Here is a 19820-nt window from a genome sequence, read left to right on the forward strand (position 1 = left end):
CCTCAATCCTAAAATTTAAAGTGATCAAGCAGAATATGCAATTGCTCTCTTGACAGAGCTTGACTGTGGCATTTCCCTTCACCTGTTCTCTACCTTGGGGGTCTTCATGCAGGCATGGCACACCACATCCAGGTCTGTCATTCCAACTGGTCTGTCCCTCCTCCATCCCTCTCCTAGCTATTTTCAGGCAGCAATAGATGCTTCTGGATCACTTGGGATGCCTTTGTGACTGCAGGGGAGGCCTGGGAGCTTGTGGTTCTCCAGCAGATGGGCTCTGGGTCTTGTTCTTCCATTTGGATGGGGCAGGTTTGCATTTACCTATCTTCTATTTTGGGTTTCCAGATACATTTTGTTTTGAAGAAAGGGCTCTGGGATGCCTAGAACAAGTGTGACAACCACCTTTTTAGGACACTGCTCTCCACTTCTAAAGCAGCAATTACTGTACTTTTCCAGGAATTAATGTCCCTAAAGTCAGAGGAGATGAATATTGGGGGTGGAGGAGGAGAGACAGGTGGAAGTGTACCCTAAAGCATACTGAAGCAAATGAAACAATTTTGGAGAACTTTATTTTGTCTTAATGATTAAATGAGTTGCAGTGGAATATTGTTCATAACTAAAAAGATGTGAGCTATTAAGCCATGAAAAGACATGGCAGAAACTTAAGTGCATACTACTAAGTGAAAGAAGTCAATCTGAAAAGACTTTATACTGTATGATTACAACCACCTGCCATTCTGGAAAAGGTAAAACCATGGAGACAGCAAAAAGATCAGTGGTTGCCAGGGGTTGGGGGGAGGGAGGGAAGAATAAGTGCAGCAGAGACTGTCTTTAGATACTCTGTATAATACTATAATGATGGACACATGTCATTATACATTTGTCCAAACCCATAGATAAGACAGCACCAAGAGAGAAACCTAATGTAAACTATGAATTTGGGATGATTATGACGTACTGATGCAGGTTCATCAATAGTAACAAATGTGACACTCTGGTGGGGGATTTTTCAAAAAAATTTTTTAGTGTTATTCATGAGTGGTATTTTAAAAAATTCAATTTCTGATTGTTCCTGGTAAATGGAAATACAATTGATTTTTATGTATTGATCTGTACTCTGCAATCCTGCTAAATTCACTTAATTAGTTCTACAGGGTTCCTTATTGGTTCCTTCAGAAAAACAATATTACTTGTTTTCTTCCCATTGCCTTATTGCATTAGCTATGACTTCTAGTAAAATGTTGAACAGAAGTGGTAAAAACAAACCCCCTGGTCTTGTTCCAATTTTGGGAGTAAAGCATTCCATCTTTCGTCTTCAAGTATGACATTAGCTATAGGTTTTCTGTAATGCCCTTTATTAGTTAAATGAAGTTCCCTTCTATTCCTAGTTTGATGAGAGTTTTAGCATAAATGGATATAGAATTTTGTCAAATTATTATTCTGCATTTACTGAGACCATTACACAAATTTTTCTTTTTAAGTCTATAAAAAATTGTGAACTACATTGTTTGATTTTCAAATGTTAAACCAACTTTGCATCCTTGGGATAAATCCTACTTGGTCATGACATATTACCATTTTTGTCAATTGTTGGGTTGGATTTGGTAGAATATTTGAATCCATGTTTGCAAGGAATATTGGTGTGTAGACTAGTTGTTATTCTTTAATTGAAATGTCTTCATCTGGTTTTGGTGTTAGGTTAATGCTTGCCTTTGACTATTTATGCCTTTAAATTGTGTGTTTAGATCATTTTCATTTGCTGTGATTATTGATATGGTTGAGTTTAAATGTACCACTTTTCTATGTGTTTTCTATTTGTCTCATCTGTTCTTTGCTGTTTTTCTTGTCCTACCCTCTTTTGGATTAATTAGAATACTTTTTATAATTTTATTTTATCTTCTTTATCTGCTTATTAGTGATATATAGTTGTTTTTGTTTTTAAATGATTGCTCTGGAGTTCACAGTATACATGTTTTAATTCATCACATTCTACCCTATGTAACATTATACTAATTCATATATAGTATAAAGATGGTAATAGCACATACTTCTTTTTGTTTCCACTCAGCCTTTGTGCTTGGTTGCCATTCATATTTACCTCCACGTACATTATAGACCCTACAATACCTTGTTGTTATCTTTTGCTTTCAACAGACATCTTTATTTTAAATATTTTTTAAATTATGAGAAATGCCTTTTATATTTACCCACATATTTACCATTTCTAGTGCTCCTCATTCTTTGTGGAGACCTACATTTCTGACCGGTTATCGTTTACCAGAAGAACTTCGTTTTCTGTTTCTCCATTTCTTCGACTGGTCTGCTGGTAATTCTCTCAGCTTTTCTATGTCAACAAGTGTTTTTATTTTGACTTCATTTTTGGAAGCTTTTTGCTGGGTCTGGAATTGTAGGTGCATGTTTTTGTCTTTCAGTACTTTCAGGATGTTGTTCCATGTACTCTGGCTCATCTCTGTTTCTCTGTACTGCATCTTGTTTCTTGGATGGCTCTTAATATGTTCTTTTTGTTTCTGGCCCTCAACAATTTCATTTTATTGTGCATTCATGTGTTTTACCTCATGTTTCTTTTGCTTGAGATTTATTTGGGCTTCTTGGATCTGTGAGTTTATACTTTTCATCCAATTATGAAAATTTTGGTTATTACTTCAAGTTTATTCCATTCCTCATCTTTCTCCTCCCATTTTGAGACTCACACTACACATTTGTTAGACTGCACAATGTCCCACAGTTTTTTTATTTTTATTTTTAAATGTTTATTTATTTTTGAAGGAGTGACAGAGTGTGAGTGGGGGAAGGGCAGAGAGGTAGGGAGACACAGAATCTGAAAAAGGCTCCAGGCTCTGTGCTGTCAGCACAGAGCCTGATGCGGGGCTTGAACTCATGAGCTGTGAGATCATGACCTGAGCCGAAGTCAGATGCTTAACCGACTGAGCCACTCAGGCACCCCCACAATGTCCCATAGTTTAATGATGCTTCATTCTATTTTTCCCCTAATCTTCTGTGTTTCATTTTGAATAATTTCTATTTTGTTACACCTCCAAGTTTACTAATCTTTTCTTTAGCACTGTCCAGTCTGTTGCTTATCCTGTTCATAGTGTTGTCCATATTTGATGTTGTTTCTTTTTTTCATCTCTGGAAGTTTAATTGGGTCTTTTATATATCTTACATATCTCTGCCACCATGATCACACTTTCCTCTACCTTTTTGAGGATATGGAGTATTTTTAAAATAGCTGTTTTATTTTATTTCTTTTTTGGGGGAGGATATTTTTTAAAAATTTATTTTATGTAACCAAAACAGTTCACCCATTTCTCATAACACTTTCTCCTCACCTCTCCTCACCTCTGACAACCACCAATCTGTTTTCTGTATCTATGAGCTTACTTTAAAAAATACATGTATATTTTTTTCTGGATTTCACATAGAAGAGAGATCATACAGTATTTGTCTTTCTCTGTCAGATTTATTTCAGTTAGAATAATGCCTTTGAGGTCCATCCATATGGTTGCAAATGGCAATATTTCATTATTTTTTTAAGTAATCTCTACACCCAATGTGGGGCTTGAACTCCTAACCTCGTGAACTTCAAACGCTCTACCAACTAAGCCAGACAGGTGCCCCTTATTCTTTTTTTGTTTATGTTTTGTTTTTAATGTTTATTATTTTTGACACAGAGGGAGAGAGAGAGACAACACATATGTGTGGGCACATGTGTGTGAGAGGGGGAAGGGCAGAGAGGGGGGACATAGGATCTGAAGCAGGCTCCACACTGACAGCAGTGAGCCCGATGTGGGACTCGAACTCATGAACCATTAGATCTTGACCTGAGCCAAAGTCAGACGTTAAACCTACTGAGTTGCCCAGGCACCCCCCCTTTTTTTAATGGCTGAATAATATTCCATTGTATATGTACACCACAAATCCCTTGTCAATTTATTCATTGAAGAACACTTAGGTTGTTTCCATATCTTGGCTATTGTAAATAATGCTGCAGTGACATTGGGGGTGCATGTATTTTTTTTTAATTAGTGTTTTCATGTTCTTCATTAAATACACAAAAGTAGAATTGTTGGATCATATAGTAGATGGATTTTTAATTTTGTGAGAAATTTCCATACTGTTTTCATAATGGCTGCACCAATTTACCTTCCCATCAACAGTGCACAATCCTCACCATCACTTGCTATTTGGTGTCATTAAACAGGTGAGCCTCCTTCACTTTAAGTCTGGGAGTGGTCAGCTGCCTCTGTGTTGAGCCCTGGGGCAGGGAGTCTGAGCACATGAGCCCCTTAAGAGCTGTTTCTCGGTTTGCTATATATAGTCTTAGGGGTCTTGGGACATGAGCTTCCTTGGTTTTCAAAGTTAGATGTTTTAGAGACCCATTTCTCAGGTGTATACCTTAAAAGTTGGGGTGCTCGATGTGGGCTCTTCAGGGAGAAACTGTGGGTTTTGATTTTCCTCCCAGCTGTGAGTTGCAGCACCAAACGTAGGATTTTTGGTGAGATTTTCTCCCAGTCTCTCTACCTACTTCAATGTGGTCTTCCCATTTGCCCAATCCATAGCTGTTGCTCAGTCAGCCTTTAGGTTTTTTATTCAGGAAATTGTTCCATATGTGGCTATAGACTCAGTGAGTTTGTGAGAGGAGGTTGAGTTCAGGATCTTCCTACATTGTAATCTTGAACTGGAATTCAGTCTTTGGTGGGAAATATCCATGATGCGGAAGCTAGGCATACACTGGGAGGGGATATACAAAGAATCTCTATACAATCCTCTCAATTTTTCTGTGAACCTAAAATCACTTTAGAAAATAAATTCTTGAAAGATTGGAGGAAGATGGCGGCGTAGGAGGACGGCTGGGCTCACCGCAAATCCTGCTGATCACTTAGATTCCACCCACACCTGCCTAAATAACCCAGAAAACCGCCAGAGGATTAGCAGAACGGAGTCTCCAGAGCCAAGCGCAGACGAGAGGCCCACGGAAGAGGGTAGTAGGGGTGGCGAGGCGGTGCGCGCTCCACGGACTGGCGGGAGGGAGCCGGGGCGGAGGGGCGGCTCACTGGCCAAGCAGAGCCTGAGTCTGGCTGGCAAAAGTGGAGGGGACTGACGGACTGTGTTCCCACATCAAGCGCAACTTAGCATCTGGGAGGTCATAAGTTAACAGCTCTGCTCAGAAAGCGGGAAGGCTGGATGACAAAGGGAGGGAGAGCTGCTGAGCCCCCAGACGGCAGAGCTCAGCTTGGCGGGGAACAAAGGCACTCGCCAGCGCCATCTCCCCCGCCCATCCCCCAGCCAAAATCCCAAAGAGAACCAGTTCCTGCCAGGGAACTTGATCGCTCAGCGCGCAAACACCCAACTCTGTGCTTCTGCAGAGCCAAACCTCCGGCAGCGGATCTGACTCCCTCCCGCTGCCACAGGGCCCCTCCTGAAGTGGATCACCTAAGGAGAAGCGAGCTAAGCCTGCCCCTCCTACCCCCGTGCACCTTGCCTACCCAACCCAGCTAATACGCCAGATCCCTAGCACCACAAGCCTGGCAGTGTGCAAGTAGCCCAGATGGGCCACGCCACCCCACAGTGAATCCCACACCTAGGAGAGGGGAAGAGAAGGCACACACCAGTCTGACTGTGGCCCCAGCGGTGGGCTGGGGGCAGACATCAGGTTGGACTGCGGCCCCGCCCACCAACTCCAGTTATACACCACAGCACAGGGGAAGTGCCCTGCAGGTCCTCACCACTCCAGGGACTATCCAAAATGACCAAACGGAAGAATTCCCCTCAGAAGAATCTCCAGGAAATAACAACAGCTAATGAACTGATCAAAAGGATTTAAATAATATAACAGAAAGTGAATTTAGAATAATAGTCATAAAATTAATCACTGGGCTTGAAAACAGTATAGAGGACAGCAGAGAATCTCTTGCCACAGAGATCAAGGGACTAAGGAACAGTCACGAGGAACTGAAAAGCACTTTAAATGAAATGCAAAACAAAATGGAATCCACGATGGCTCGGATTGAAGAGGCAGAGGAGAGAATAGGTGAACTAGAAGATAAAGTTATGGAAAAAGAGGAAGCTGAGAGAAAGAGAGATAAAAAAATCCAGGAGTATGAGGGAAAAATTAGAGAACTAAGTGATACACTAAAAAGAAATAATATACGCATAATTGGTATCCCAGAGGAGGAAGAGAGAGGGAAAGGTGCTGAAGGGGTACTTGAAGAAATTATAGCTGAGAACTTCCCTGAACTGGGGAAGGAAAAAGGCATTGAAATCCAAGAGGCACAGAGAACTCCCTTCAGACGTAACTTGAATCGATCTTCTGCACGACATATCATAGTGAAACTGGCAAAATACAAGGATAAAGAGAAAATTCTGAAAGCAGCAAGGGATAAACGTGCCCTCACATATAAAGGGAGACCTATAAGACTCGTGACTGATCTCTCTTTTGAAACTTGGCAGGCCAGAAAGGCTTGGCACGATATCTTCAGTGTGCTAAACAGAAAAAATATGCAGCCAAGAATCCTTTATCCAGCAAGTCTGTCATTTAGAATAGAAGGAGAGATAAAGGTCTTCCCAAACAAACAAAAACTGAAGGAATTTGTCACCACTAAGCCAGCCCTACAAGAGATCCTAAGGGGGATCCTGTGAGACAAAGCACCAGAGACATCACTACAAGCATAAAACATACAGACATCACAATGACTCTAAACCCGTATCTTTCTATAATAACACTGAATGTAAATGGATTAAATGCGCCAACCAAAAGACATAGGGTATCAGAATGGATAAAAAAACAAGACCCATCTATTTGCTGTCTACAAGAGACTCATTTTAGATCTGAGGACACCTTTAGATTGAGAGTGAGGGGATGGAGAACTATTTATCATGCTACTGGAAGCGAAAAGAAAGCTGGAGTAGCCATACTTATATCAGACAAACTAGACTTTAAATTAAAGGCTGTCACAAGAGATGAAGAAGGGCATTATATAATAATCACAGGGTCTATCCATCAGGAAGAGCTAACAATTATAAATGTCTATGCGCCGAATACCGGAGCCCCCAGATATATAAAACAATTACTCATAAACATAAGCAACCTTATTGATAAGAATGTGGTCATTGCAGGGGACTTTAACACCCCACTTACAGAAATGGATAGATCATCTAGACGCACAGTCAATAAAGAAACAAGGGCCCTGAATGATACATTGGATCAGACGGACTTGACAGATATATTTAGAACTCTGCATCCCAAAGCAACAGAATATACTTTCTTCTCGAGTGCACATGGAACATTCTCCAAGATAGATCATATACTGGGTCACAAAACAGCCCTTCATAAGTTTACAAGAATTGAAATTATACCATGCATACTTTCAGACCACAATGCTATGAAGCTTGAAATCAACCACAGGAAAAAGTCTGGAAAACCTCCAAAAGCATGAAGGTTAAAGAACACCCTACTAACGAATGAGTGGGCCAACCAGGCAATTAGAGAAGAAATTAAAAAATATATGGAAACAAATGAAAATGAAAATACAAGAATCCAACGCTTTGGGACGCAGCAAAGGCAGTCCTGAGAGGAAAATACATTGCAATCCAGGCCTCTCTCAAGAAACAAGAAAAATCCCAAATACAAAATCTAACAGCACACCTAAAGGAAATAGAAGCAGAACAGCAAAGGCAGCCTAAACCCAGCAGAAGAAGAGAAATCATAAAGATCAGAGCAGAAATAAACAATATAGAATCTAAAAAAACTGTAGAGCAGATCAACGAAACCAAGAGTTGGTTTTTTGAAAAAATAAACAAAATTGACAAACCTCTAGCCAGGCTTCTCAAAAAGAAAAGGGAGATGGCCCAAATAGATAAAATCATGAATGAAAATGGAATTATTACAACCAATCCCTCAGAGATACAAACAATTATCACGGAATACTATGAAAAATTATATGCCAACAAATTGGACAACCTGGAAGAAATGGACAAATTCCTAAACACCCACACTCTTCCAAAACTCAATCAGGAGGAAATAGAAAGCTTGAACAGACTCATAACCAGCGAAGAAATTGAATCAGTCATCAAAAATCTCCCAACAAATAAGAGTCCAGGACCAGATGGCTTCCCAGGGGAGTTCTACCAGATTTTAAAGCAGAGATAATACCTATCCTTCTCAAGCTATTCCAAGAAATAGAAAGGGAAGGAAAACTTCTAGACTCATTCTATGAAGCCAGTATTACTTTGATTCCTAAACCAGACAGAGACCCAGTAAAAAAAGAGAACTACAGGCCAATATCCCTGATGAATATGGATGCAAAAATTCTCAATAAGATACTAGCAAATCGAATTCAACAGCATATAAAAAGAATTATTCACCATGATCAAGTGGGATTCATTCCTGGGATGCAGGGCTGGTTCAACATTCGCAAATCGATCAACGTGATATATCACATTAACAAAAAAAAAAGAGAGAAGAACCATATGATCCTGTCAATCGATGCAGAAAAGGCCTTTGACAAAATCCAGCACCCTTTCTTAATAAAAACCCTTGAGAAAGTCGGGATAGAAGGAACATACTTAAAGATCATAAATGCCATTTATGAAAAACCCACAGCTAACATCATCCTCAATGGGGAAAAACTGAGAGCTTTTTCCCTGAGATCAGGAACACGACAAGGATGCCCACTCTCACCGCTGTTGTTTAACATAGTGCTGGAAGTTCTAGCATCAGCAATCAGACAACAAAAGGAAATCAAAGGCATCAAAATTGGCAAAGATGAAGTCAAGCTTTCGCTTTTTGCAGATGACATGATATTATACATGGAAAATCCGATAGACTCCACCAAAAGTCTGCTAGAACTGATACATGAATTCAGCAAAGTTGCAGGATACAAAATCAATGTACAGAAATCAGTTGCATTCTTATACACTAACAATGAAGCAACAGAAAGACAAATAAAGAAACTGATCCCATTCACAATTGCACCAAGAAGCATAAAATACCTAGGAATAAATCTAACCAAAGATGTAAAAGATCTGTATGCTGAAAGCTATAGAAAGCTTATGAAGGAAATTGAAGAAGATATAAAGAAATGGAAAGACATTCCCTGCTCATGGATTGGAAGAATAAATATTGTCAAAATGTCAATACTACCCAAAGCTATCTACACATTCAATGCAATCCCAATCAAAATTGCACCAGCATTCTTCTCGAAACTAGAACAAGCAATCCTAAAATTCATATGGAACCACAAAAGGCCCCGAATAGCCAAAGTAATTTTGAAGAAGAAGACCAAAGCAGGAGGCATCACAATCCCAGACTTTAGCCTCTACTACAAAGCTGTCATCCTCAAGACAGCATGGTATTGGCATAAAAACAGACACATAGACCAATGGAATAGAATAGAAACCCCAGAACTAGACCCACAAACGTATGGCCAACTCATCTTTGACAAAGCAGGAAAGAACATCCAATGGAAAAAAGACAGTCTCTTTAACAAATGGTGCTGGGAGAACTGGACAGCAACATGCAGAAGGTTGAAACTAGACCACTTTCTCACACCATTCACAAAAATAAACTCAAAATGGATAAAGGACCTGAATGTGAGACAGGAAACCATCAAAACCTTAGAGGAGAAAGCAGGAAAAGACCTCTCTGACCTCAGCCGTAGCAATCTCTTACTTGACACATCCCCAAAGGCAAGGGAATTAAAAGCAAAAGTGAATTACTGGGACCTTATGAAGATAAAAAGCTTCTGCACAGCAAAGGAAACAACCAACAAAACTAAAAGGCAACCAACGGAATGGGAAAAGATATTTGCAAATGACATATCGGACAAAGGGCTAGTATCCAAAATCTATAAAGAGCTCATCAAACTCCACACCCGAAAAACAAATAACCCAGTGAAGAAATGGGCAGAAAACATGAATAGACACTTCTCTAAAGAAGACATCCGGATGGCCAACAGGCACATGAAAAGATGTTCAACGTCGCTCCTTATCAGGGAAATACAAATCAAAACCACACTCAGATATCACCTCACGCCAGTCAGAGTGGCCAAAATGAAGAAATCAGGAGACTATAGATGCTGTAGAGGATGTGGAGAAACGGGAACCCTCTTACACTGTTGGTGGGAATGCAAATTAGTGCAGCCGCTCTGGAAAGCAGTGTGGAGGTTCCTCAGAAAATTAAAAATAGACCTACCCTATGACCCAGCAATAGCACTGCTAGGAATTTATCCAAGGGATACAGGAGTACTGATGCATAGGGGCACTTGTACCCCAATGTTTATAGCAGCACTCTCAACAATAGCCAAATTATGGAAAGAGCCTAAATGTCCATCAACTGATGAGTGGATAAAGAAATTGTGGTTTATATACACAATGGAATACTACGTGGCAATGAGAAAAAATGAAATATCGCCTTTTGTAGCAACGTGGATGGAACTGGAGAGTGTGATGTTAAGTGAAATAAGCCATACAGAGAAAGACAGATACCATATGGTTTCACTCTTATGTGGCTCCTGAGAAACGTAACAGAAACCCATGGGGGAGGGGAAGGAAAAAAAAAAAAGAGGTTAGAGTGGGAGAGAGCCAAAGCATAAGAGACTGTTAAAAACCGAGAACAAACTGAGGGTTGATGGGCGGTGGGAGGGAGGGTAGGGTGGGTGATGGGTATTGAGGAGGGCACCTTTTGGGATGAGCACTGGGTGTTGTATGGAAAGCAATTTGACAGTAAATTTCATATATTAAAAAAATAAAAAAAAAGAAAATAAATTCGTATAAAAAATTAAAATGAGTTTTCCATTCTTCCTTGTGATATAGCTATTAATGTTTCATATAACAATATTTTGTCTCCACCCAGAATGTTCAAGTAAACTTGATTCTTCAGAGATATGTAGTCTGTTTCATGCACACCCAGAGCCACTACACATATTTTCTTTAGCATTTGTAGATTCGTAGATGCTATTTAAAAACAAAATTAACAGGGGCGCCTGGGTGGCGCAATCGGTTCAGCGTCCGACTTCAGCCAGGTCACGATCTCGCGGTCCGTGAGTTCGAGCCCCGCGTCGGGCTCTGGGCTGATGGCTCGGAGCCTGGAGCCTGTTTCCGATTCTGTGTCTCCCTCTCTCTCTGCCCCTCCCCCGTTCATGCTCTGTCTCTCTCTGTCCCAAAAATAAATAAAAAAAAAAAAGTTGAAAAAAAAACAAACCAAAACAAAACAAAATTAACAGGTTACCAGTCTGACAGGATGGCTTTAATAGGGCCATGGAGACATAGTCATAACTTTAAGAAGTGACTCTAATGGTAGAAAATCCTGACAGGCCAGTGAAGCCAACTTTGGCAGGTGTTGCCCGCCATACCTGTTGGTGCTACCTCTTCTTCCTAAATGGGATGTATGTTTTGCCTGGGTTCTTTTAGAAATTGTTCTAGGTTCGGGTAGAAGTATGAGATATTTAAAAAACGGCATTTTTTCCAAATGTAGAGAAATATGATTCTACCAGTGATTCCAAAGACAGCTTCAAGGAAGAGAGAATCTGGTCCATGATGGAAATCCCTTTTCATCTACTATCATCTTCCTCTCCACCATGCCTGTGCTGTACCCATACTGGACTTATTTCCATTTTATGAACCAGTCACAGTTAAGATTACTCCCATTTCAGCACATACAAATGACCATACCAGAGGCTGTATTTAACCACAAGGTGGATGCCTCTCCCCTAATACAGGTCACCAACCATTTGGGGCTTTCAACTTTTGACTCTACCAACAACTCTACAGCCTCCACTTTCCATCATAAAACCAAAGCTCCCACCCCCACGCCCCCGTCATTCTCTAGGTCTCACCTCCACCATTTTGGCCTTTCTTACTTACCTCTCCCTCACTACTTACTCTTCCCGTGTCTCTTCAGGTCGCGGGGGAGCTGCTGCCACACTGATCTGGGCCCACTGTAGGGCAGTTGACAGCCCTTGCAAAATGCATTGTTCTGAATTGCAAACTATACTCTCAAGCCAAACACTGGAAATTTTCAGGTCATGCTTCAGTTCAGGGAGGGGACTGCCTTTTCAGCCACTGGCAGTTTGATTTCATAGGACCACTTCCTCTGTTAGTGGGCACTACCCACTTCACTATTACCTGCGTGGATACTTTTACCAGCCTACTGCTTGCTACACCCACAAGGAACATTTTCATAGAGCAGATAATATTTCTTTTCTAAGTATGTCCTGCCCCCATTCAGCCCTCTTGATACCACTGACTCAGTTCAAGGATCTCATTTTACTGCCCTGGGCCCTCCTGCAGGACATCCAATGGAAATTTCACATCCCATACCACCACAGTCCTCTGGCATTATTGAATGTCACAGTGGTCTTTTGAAGTCTTTGCTCCTTAAGTGACAGGGCAACACACAGACTCCTAAATGAATTTCATTGCTGCAGGCACACTTTAAACTCTTGGCCATATGGCCACCACTCTCCTCACACCAATGGGCTTGTCTGGCCCTGCTGCCTGATTCTTATCACAAGAATCTAATGCCTTCACCTTATGGGAGATATTATTTACATGTTTTCCAACATTTTTGAGTCCCCTTCCTGATTTCAAACGTCAAACATCTTGCTTTCCAATATTCACTGGTGACCCAATGGGGGACAGGTGGTTAGTGATGATCCCCTGGTTGTAGGTAGTCCTGGCCCATTAGAAAAACAAAGACCCCCTCTACTGCTGCTGGGCCACACTTACCCACTTGATATGCAAATTCCAGCTGAAATTCCGAAGTTTAGTGGCTTCAGTGGATAGCTCATTTTTCCTAACCACACCTCCCCACAAGAAGTGAGACCCTAAAAGCCAATAAGGAGCTCAGGATGCCTGACACCAGAAATGTTAGATGATGGTATGTTGTGACAGTCACAACACTTTGTCCTATCCCACTTTGGAAGAGGTTACCAGCAAGCAGCTGACCCACAATGGTCCCATAGTAAATCACTACGAGGAGCAGTCAGTGCACAGGCATGAGATTATAGCATACAGATGTTTGCTGCTGCTGGTCTTACTCTGTGCCTCATGTGCCATGCCATCTGGGTCATGGGGCTTTGCCTGGATCCCAGAGAGGCAACACTAGAGAGTTGCTGAAACTGCCTGGCCACTCACCTGAAATTGCACCCAGAGTCAGGGGAAGGCTAGTGTTGGAAGTCAGTTCTGGAGGGGCTACACCTGAAAGGACGCCACATGTGGATACTAGCCGGCAATTCAAGCCCTCTCTCTTAAATGGGACCAATGGCACAAATGCTTAAAGGCCACCAGCCCTGCCCAAATGATCACCAGCATCCTCACCTCTGGAAACAGGCCATTACACTGCCATAATTTCAATCCTAATTGGCTGATAGGTGTATGCAGTTCACACCAATCTCTGGCAAGACAAGGCCAAACATCAAACTGCCAAGCGCATATCACTAAATTTTCTTAAAACCACGGCTATATGTGTGCCTCCAGCTGTTCTGTTCAATGATGGAGACTCATGCCTTGGAGGAGAGCACCACCCAATCATTTGTGAGGTGCATCTCTGAGGACCCCCAAAATTTATTGAGAATTTGTGATAAATTCTCCTGGCAGGGCAAGCAAACCTTAATCAGGGTGTTTTAAATCCATGAGACCCTGTTAGACCTCTTGGCCCCTCAGTCCCCCTCCTAAGTGGCTTCCTGGAAGAGCCACTCTACTATGGCATGGCTCCCTTTGACTGTGGCTATGCTGGAGATGGCAATGCCCATGTCCACAATGGCATGAAATCTGAGACATGACCATACCAACAGCATGGGACTTGAGGATTCTGGACATGATAGAACCCTAGCCCATGACACCCCAGGACACAGCCTCATCCTGAATGCTATCTCTGTGACCTTCTCCTGTAGCAGAGATGACATCCAGGAACACATGGCAGTTGATGATGGTGAATACTCCTCGGGACTTGGTTGTGAACTGAACAGAATTTATTTATCAGAATCCGCTGCTGTTGATCCCCATTTGGCATAGTTAGCTATGTTTATCCCAGGCCCCCTTGCTTGCTACTTGACTGTGAGGCAGGCTGCTCTCTGCTGTGCCTTTAAGCTTTGGGAAGCCAAGGTATGTGTCCAGTCTTACCACTTTGTGGGGCCCCTTTAAACACATCACTCAATTGCTTGCTGTCATCCCATCTGTTAGATTGGTCCATATCATGCATCCTACTAGGAGTTAGTGATTTTAATTTCTGTTGAGAGGACCCTTCCCTGGCTGGAGGTGCACCTGGCATAGCACTCCCCACTTCAAGAATAAAGCCACAGGGTTACCTTCCCACACCACCCTTCCCCATAGTCACTGCTCAGGGCTCCATAATCTCCCTGTTAAGCCCTCTAATAGTCTTGTTTGTTAGTGCATTTCTTACTGATTTCTTAATACAGATGGTTTTAGATAACGATGTGGCTTTAGATTACTTATTGGCCCAGCAAGGAGGTATATGTCCTATAAAGGCCACCTCCTGATGCATATGTATTAATAATTCTGGACAAGTTCAGACAGCCCAACAGGTACAACTATCTTATCCAAGGGCTTTATTTTCTTGGCTGGACTGCAACAAATGAGGGGAAAGATTTGACAGGATTTCGAACTGTTGTTCGTTGAATTATATTGTTGTTTGGCATTTATGCTTTGTTCATATGTTTCACGTGCTGGGTGACCAATCCATGTCAGCAGCTTTTATTATCTCTGCTGTCTGGACAGTGCCCATGAGTTTCCCTAAAGACTAAAGTCTAGGCATTGAGGGGTCACTTGTGATGTGAAAACAGCTATTTTGAGTTGCTGCCCAGGGATTTCACAGTATGACAACTTGCTCACACCCAGGGTCTGAAATTCAGTTTAGGATGCCCACCATAAGTTCCTGCTTGACTTTTACCAGGGCACCTTCTAAAATAACCACTTAGGGTTAGGCCCATGAAAAGTCAGTGACGACCATCCTGATCACCTTGTAAGAGATGCTTGCTACCCCACTCTTGATCTCCTGCTTACTGGTGACCTGGGACTGAAGACAGCCCTTCCCTGGGCTCATTGCATCACCTCCCTTCTGGGATCTCTAAATAATAAATCTGTGGCTGTACTTCGTTTGTGTGGGTATACTGAAATTGCATCTTCAATCAAAATGACTCCAGGGTTTTCATGGCCCCAGACTGGGAGGTCAGATGTTGAGAGAGCTACCTGTTGCCCCTGAGCTTGTGCCTCTTCATTCAGCAGGTCAGTCCTGCATATTCATACTTCAGCACATTTGCTCTGGCTTCTCAGCACAATTTATGGTCAGGAACACTTGATATGTGGAACTTCTTTAGTTCTATTTTGAAGGTAGGATCCTCCAGACAACATTTTTGTTTGCTCTGCTGGGCTCTGTGACTGCTTTTAAAGCATTTCAGCTGATCTTCTTTATGGATGAATACAGCTAATAAGTGTAAAAGGAACGGTAGATATAAAAACAATACCAGTGGATGCTAACCACCATTGGATACAGTGTTGAGAGAAATAGGATATTCACACAAAGTATCCACTTGCAGCAGATTATAGAGGGGAAAATGTACTTTCTAATTAAGAGATGGGGAGGCGATGACCTCCACCAAGTGTAAATTAGCATTCCTGATAGCAGAATGACCTGGATTGTGTGCCAGCTGCAATGCAGCCAGATATCAGAGGCATCACCTGGGGCATTTTCTAGTAACAATGTCTAACCTGAATTTCATCATCAAGAACAAATTGGATGCAACCAGAATGTGGGCTGTTCTGTGAAATAACTGGCTTGAATTTTTCAAAAGAATCAATATCAGGGAAATAGACAACAAAAGAGAACAAAATGGTTTGGGCCACGGGTACTGATCCAGATTTATAAGAGACAAAAGAGACATAACAAAAGGCAACGCAAGGATCTTTACTGAGTTCTTAACAGGAAAAAAAGCAGCTTTACAGGACATTATTGGGCAAGTTGGGGAAGTCTGAACATAGATTGCCTGCCTAGTGGTGTTCTAATAAGAGAAGAGAATGTCCTTACTTTTAGGAAATATCAACTGCAGTATGTAGGAGGTGAAGTGTCACAGTGACCTCAATTTACATTCTGATGTTCCTTTAAAATATTATACATTTATTTGTAAATAGAGGGAAAGGGTGGGGAATAGATGCAGCAAAATCTTATTCCTTGTTGAATCTAGGAGAATGTTTATAGGTGTTCTTCACACTATTTAAACAAAAATTCACGTAGGGGCACCTGGGTTGTTCAGTTGGTTCAGCATCCGACCCTTGATTTTGGCTCAGGTTGTGATCTCAAGGTTGGTGGGTTCCAGCCTCGCATGGGTTCCAGTACCACATCAAATACAAGATATATTTGAAAAATATTTTGTCTAGTTTTTTAAAAGGACGTTCTATAACTATCGGCTTGTTCAGGGTATTTGTTTCTCTAAACATACAATTCTGTCTCTGGCTATGCCTAATATAAACTTTAAAATATTGATGGCTTCATAGTCATATTACCTAAAGTTCTAAGAAGTCTTCATATGCTGTTTGACCTTTCTGCTGGTTCTTTATAAATGAGGTTTTAATTTTGGAGTTGTGAGTTTGTTTTCTGTGGGGACACATGTCAGAGTCCTATGTGGTCTGGTTGCGGGCTTGTCTGTCTGAGGTTTGGATGTGCCCCTGTGAGGTGGACCAGAGCTATTTCTAATTTGTGACTTATTTTTATGTTAATTTATTGTTTTGCAGTTGCTGGGCCCAGTGGGTTGTAGAATTTGATCTGTAGCACAGACTCAAGCTCACAAATCTTTAGGGGACACTTGTTTCCATCCATAACCCACGAAAACATAGTCAAGCTTCCTCACTGTCTCCTGGTACAGAGAGACAAGTTTTCTTCAGAACACTTTTTTTTTCAGAATATTTTAAAGAATCCAAGTTCACAACAGGGCTGTTTATCTTCAGTTCCCTCAGGTCCCCTCTTCTGACCTTCACAGGCGAGGAGATGGGCATTTTCCCCACCACACCCAGCAGTGGTCGGTGCCCTGCTACACCAAGCCTTTTTTCCCCTGGGTACCTTTAAATGTCCTTTTTTCTTCCTCCATGCTCAGCTTCACATTTAGGTGGATGGGGAAGCAAGATACATCCCTGGCCCAAAAGTATGCTTGTTGTATGTAATAGAATTTCTTTGCATTGGCAGGATTTTCAAGCAATTTTGTTTGTTTTGTTATTGGAACCAGTTTATTAATCTATTATTTTTGGCTTAAGGGAAGAAACTATTATTCTGTACACCAGCAGAAAGGACTCCCCTGGGTTTTAAACTTTTAAAACTTCTTACATTGATTGAAAAATTAAATAACATTTATTTAAAAACCAAATCCTTCTTAAAAGATCATCTAAACATAATAAGTTCGGTGAAAACAATTTCCATGACACAGGAAAATAGTGGTGCCCTGGAAATCTATAAACAAACTAGTTTCAGCTTCTTGATCTCAGGAACCACATTCCATTTATCTCAGGGCCTCCACAGTGCTGGTCTGATAACTGGCACAGAGTGGGATCCTGATTTTTGTTATTGTCATTAACTGACTTTAAATGTGCTTATCTATCAAATCAATTAGGAAGACACATCTTTTTCTTCCTGAATCACAGCTTGCCTTCTGTGCGACCTTAACCCCAACAGCATATCATCATTGATACTACTTACAGACAAAGCCCCAGCCTGTGTATTTCGTTGTGGGAAAATGGAATTGGCATGTGGTCAGCTCTCCTATGCACTGTGAAGGTGGGAGTTTCCTCCTGATTTCAAGCCCTCTGGGTCCAACCTCAATCACAGCTAAGCCAGTGGAGGCATGCATGAGATAGGACTTGCCCAGGACACTAGCCCATGAGTGCCCACCTGCAGGCCCCTAGTTCCAGTCCCCTGTCTTGGTGGAATGTGAATGTGTCCCTTTGGGCCAGGGATGTATCTTGCTTCCCCATCCACCTATTTACTGCATTCTGACACGACTTTGTTGGGCTCCCAGGCAAGGTGAAGGGCCCAGGAGCCCACACTGCCCTGTAGAGCAGCTTTCAGGAGGTTACTGGGGGTAGTAGTTAACACTACTAGTGCCCACCTGAGGGGAGAACTTCAGCTCTGGAATGTCACAGAATTGACCTGATGCAGTTCACTCACTTGATCATGCTGGCCACACAGGGACTGTCTCCACCACCCAAGTTCTGGCATCTCGGGAAGGGGTGGAGATTTCAGTAACGGGACAACCTGTTACCGAGGTAAAGGGTGAAGCTTTCAGAGAACCTCTGAGCCTCATTTATGCAAGATGTAGGTTATGCAAGATGCCCTGCACTACCTCAGGCTCCCGTTTCTCCTGTGGCTTTGGAATGTCACAACTCAATGTCACAGCTCCCTGGCCTGAGGCTCCAGAGAGCCTGCGCATTGCCCTTCCACTCCCAGAACTAAATGTCTATGGTTGCCTAGCCTGAACCTTTTCTGAAGATAGTAAGTTAGGAGGAGAGAATTCTTTCTGTAGCCACAGAAAGGCAAAGAAGGCCTATGGTCATCCCTGTAGGCTGCTTGCCTGGGCTCCTGAATCTGCTGCCACTGTGCCCTTCAACTTTTTCAAAACAACGTCCATTGAACAGGCAGGGAAATCTGGCTCAGTCATGACACCCTTGGCAGAGAACCTGAGACCTAAGTGTCTTGGTTCATCTGAACCCTGTTTTAGGATGGTCTCTGTTATTTGACAGACACAGATTGGGAGCCTTACTCTGTGCAGGTAGACCAGCAGTGTCTCCCACTTGCAGGGAGGGGAAAGACCTGGCAATAGTGTGCTCAGAGAGAATTTAAGTTAATTCTGAGGAAAGAGTTATACTTTAATCCAGTAAGGCCACCATAGGAGCAATGGACAGAGGCCTTGGGAAATTTGGGACTAGGGGCAGAAAAGTATCTTTTTTCTCCTTCAGATCTTTGAAAAACAGATTTCTCCTTTATGAGCTGTAGAAAGTAATCGGCTTTCATTCCATCTTCCTGACCTTGCTTTATGTTCTCCTTGAAGGAAACTAATCTGGTGATTCCATATAAGGACTTTTGGGTAATACTCACAAGATTCCAGGCAAGTGGTTTTATGAGACCTTGATCGTTGCTTTCTATTTGTTGACACTCGATGACTCTGCTTATTTTAGGATTTTCTTGCAGGATTCTTTGTGATTCTGAAGCCTCAGATGTGTGCCACAAACAAGGACAGGATGTACACTGATCCTGTCCCTCAGTTCCCTTGATATAGGACCCGCTAAGGTAAGTCGAGCATCAGGCTACATCTAAATGCTTAACAATGGAAAGAGGAAGTGAAAGAAGTAGCCAATGAAAGCCCTGGTCATTATCTCCAGCAGATCTCACTGACAACACAGACAGACCTTTGGTTCCAAACTGTTTGCTATATGGCTGTCTATTTTCTGGCACTGGTAAACTATTTTGGAATTACAAATTTGGAATTACAAGGAAGAGTAATTCTATGGCATGTGCAGCATCACTTTCCCTGTATATCTGTAGTGTGCGCTAATAATTGATCAGGAAACTCTTTCCAATGAACCGAAATGTGTCCTCAGAATCCTTCTTAACATTTTTCAAAGAGTTCCAATTGATAGTAGTTGGCTAAAAGATGAAACCTTTTGCCATTCCTGGTTTATGATGTTCATAATGCTCTGATAGAATATAAGTCAAAGGTTAAAAATGCAATGGATCTTTAAAATTTGTTTAGGATTCCATTTATTGGTAATTGCAAAGTAAACATTTTTTGTTTTGTTTTGTT

General features: G+C 41.8%; 1 protein-coding gene across 1 annotated transcript in view; it reads right to left on the reverse strand.

Annotated features, from left to right (window-relative positions):
* The window catches only part of LOC102952335 (sulfotransferase 1C1), a 49949-nt gene extending 30788 nt beyond the window's left edge, over positions 1-19161 (reverse strand). Inside the window, exon 1 of the mRNA XM_007097761.3 lies at positions 19115-19161. The gene's annotated coding sequence lies outside the window, so the exon portion shown is untranslated. The remainder of the gene's footprint in view (positions 1-19114) is intronic.
* Between the last annotated feature and the right edge of the window lie 659 nt (positions 19162-19820).

The sequence above is a fragment of the Panthera tigris genome, chromosome A3 (genome assembly GCF_018350195.1).
Source record: "Panthera tigris isolate Pti1 chromosome A3, P.tigris_Pti1_mat1.1, whole genome shotgun sequence".
Lineage (NCBI taxonomy): Eukaryota > Metazoa > Chordata > Mammalia > Carnivora > Felidae > Panthera > Panthera tigris.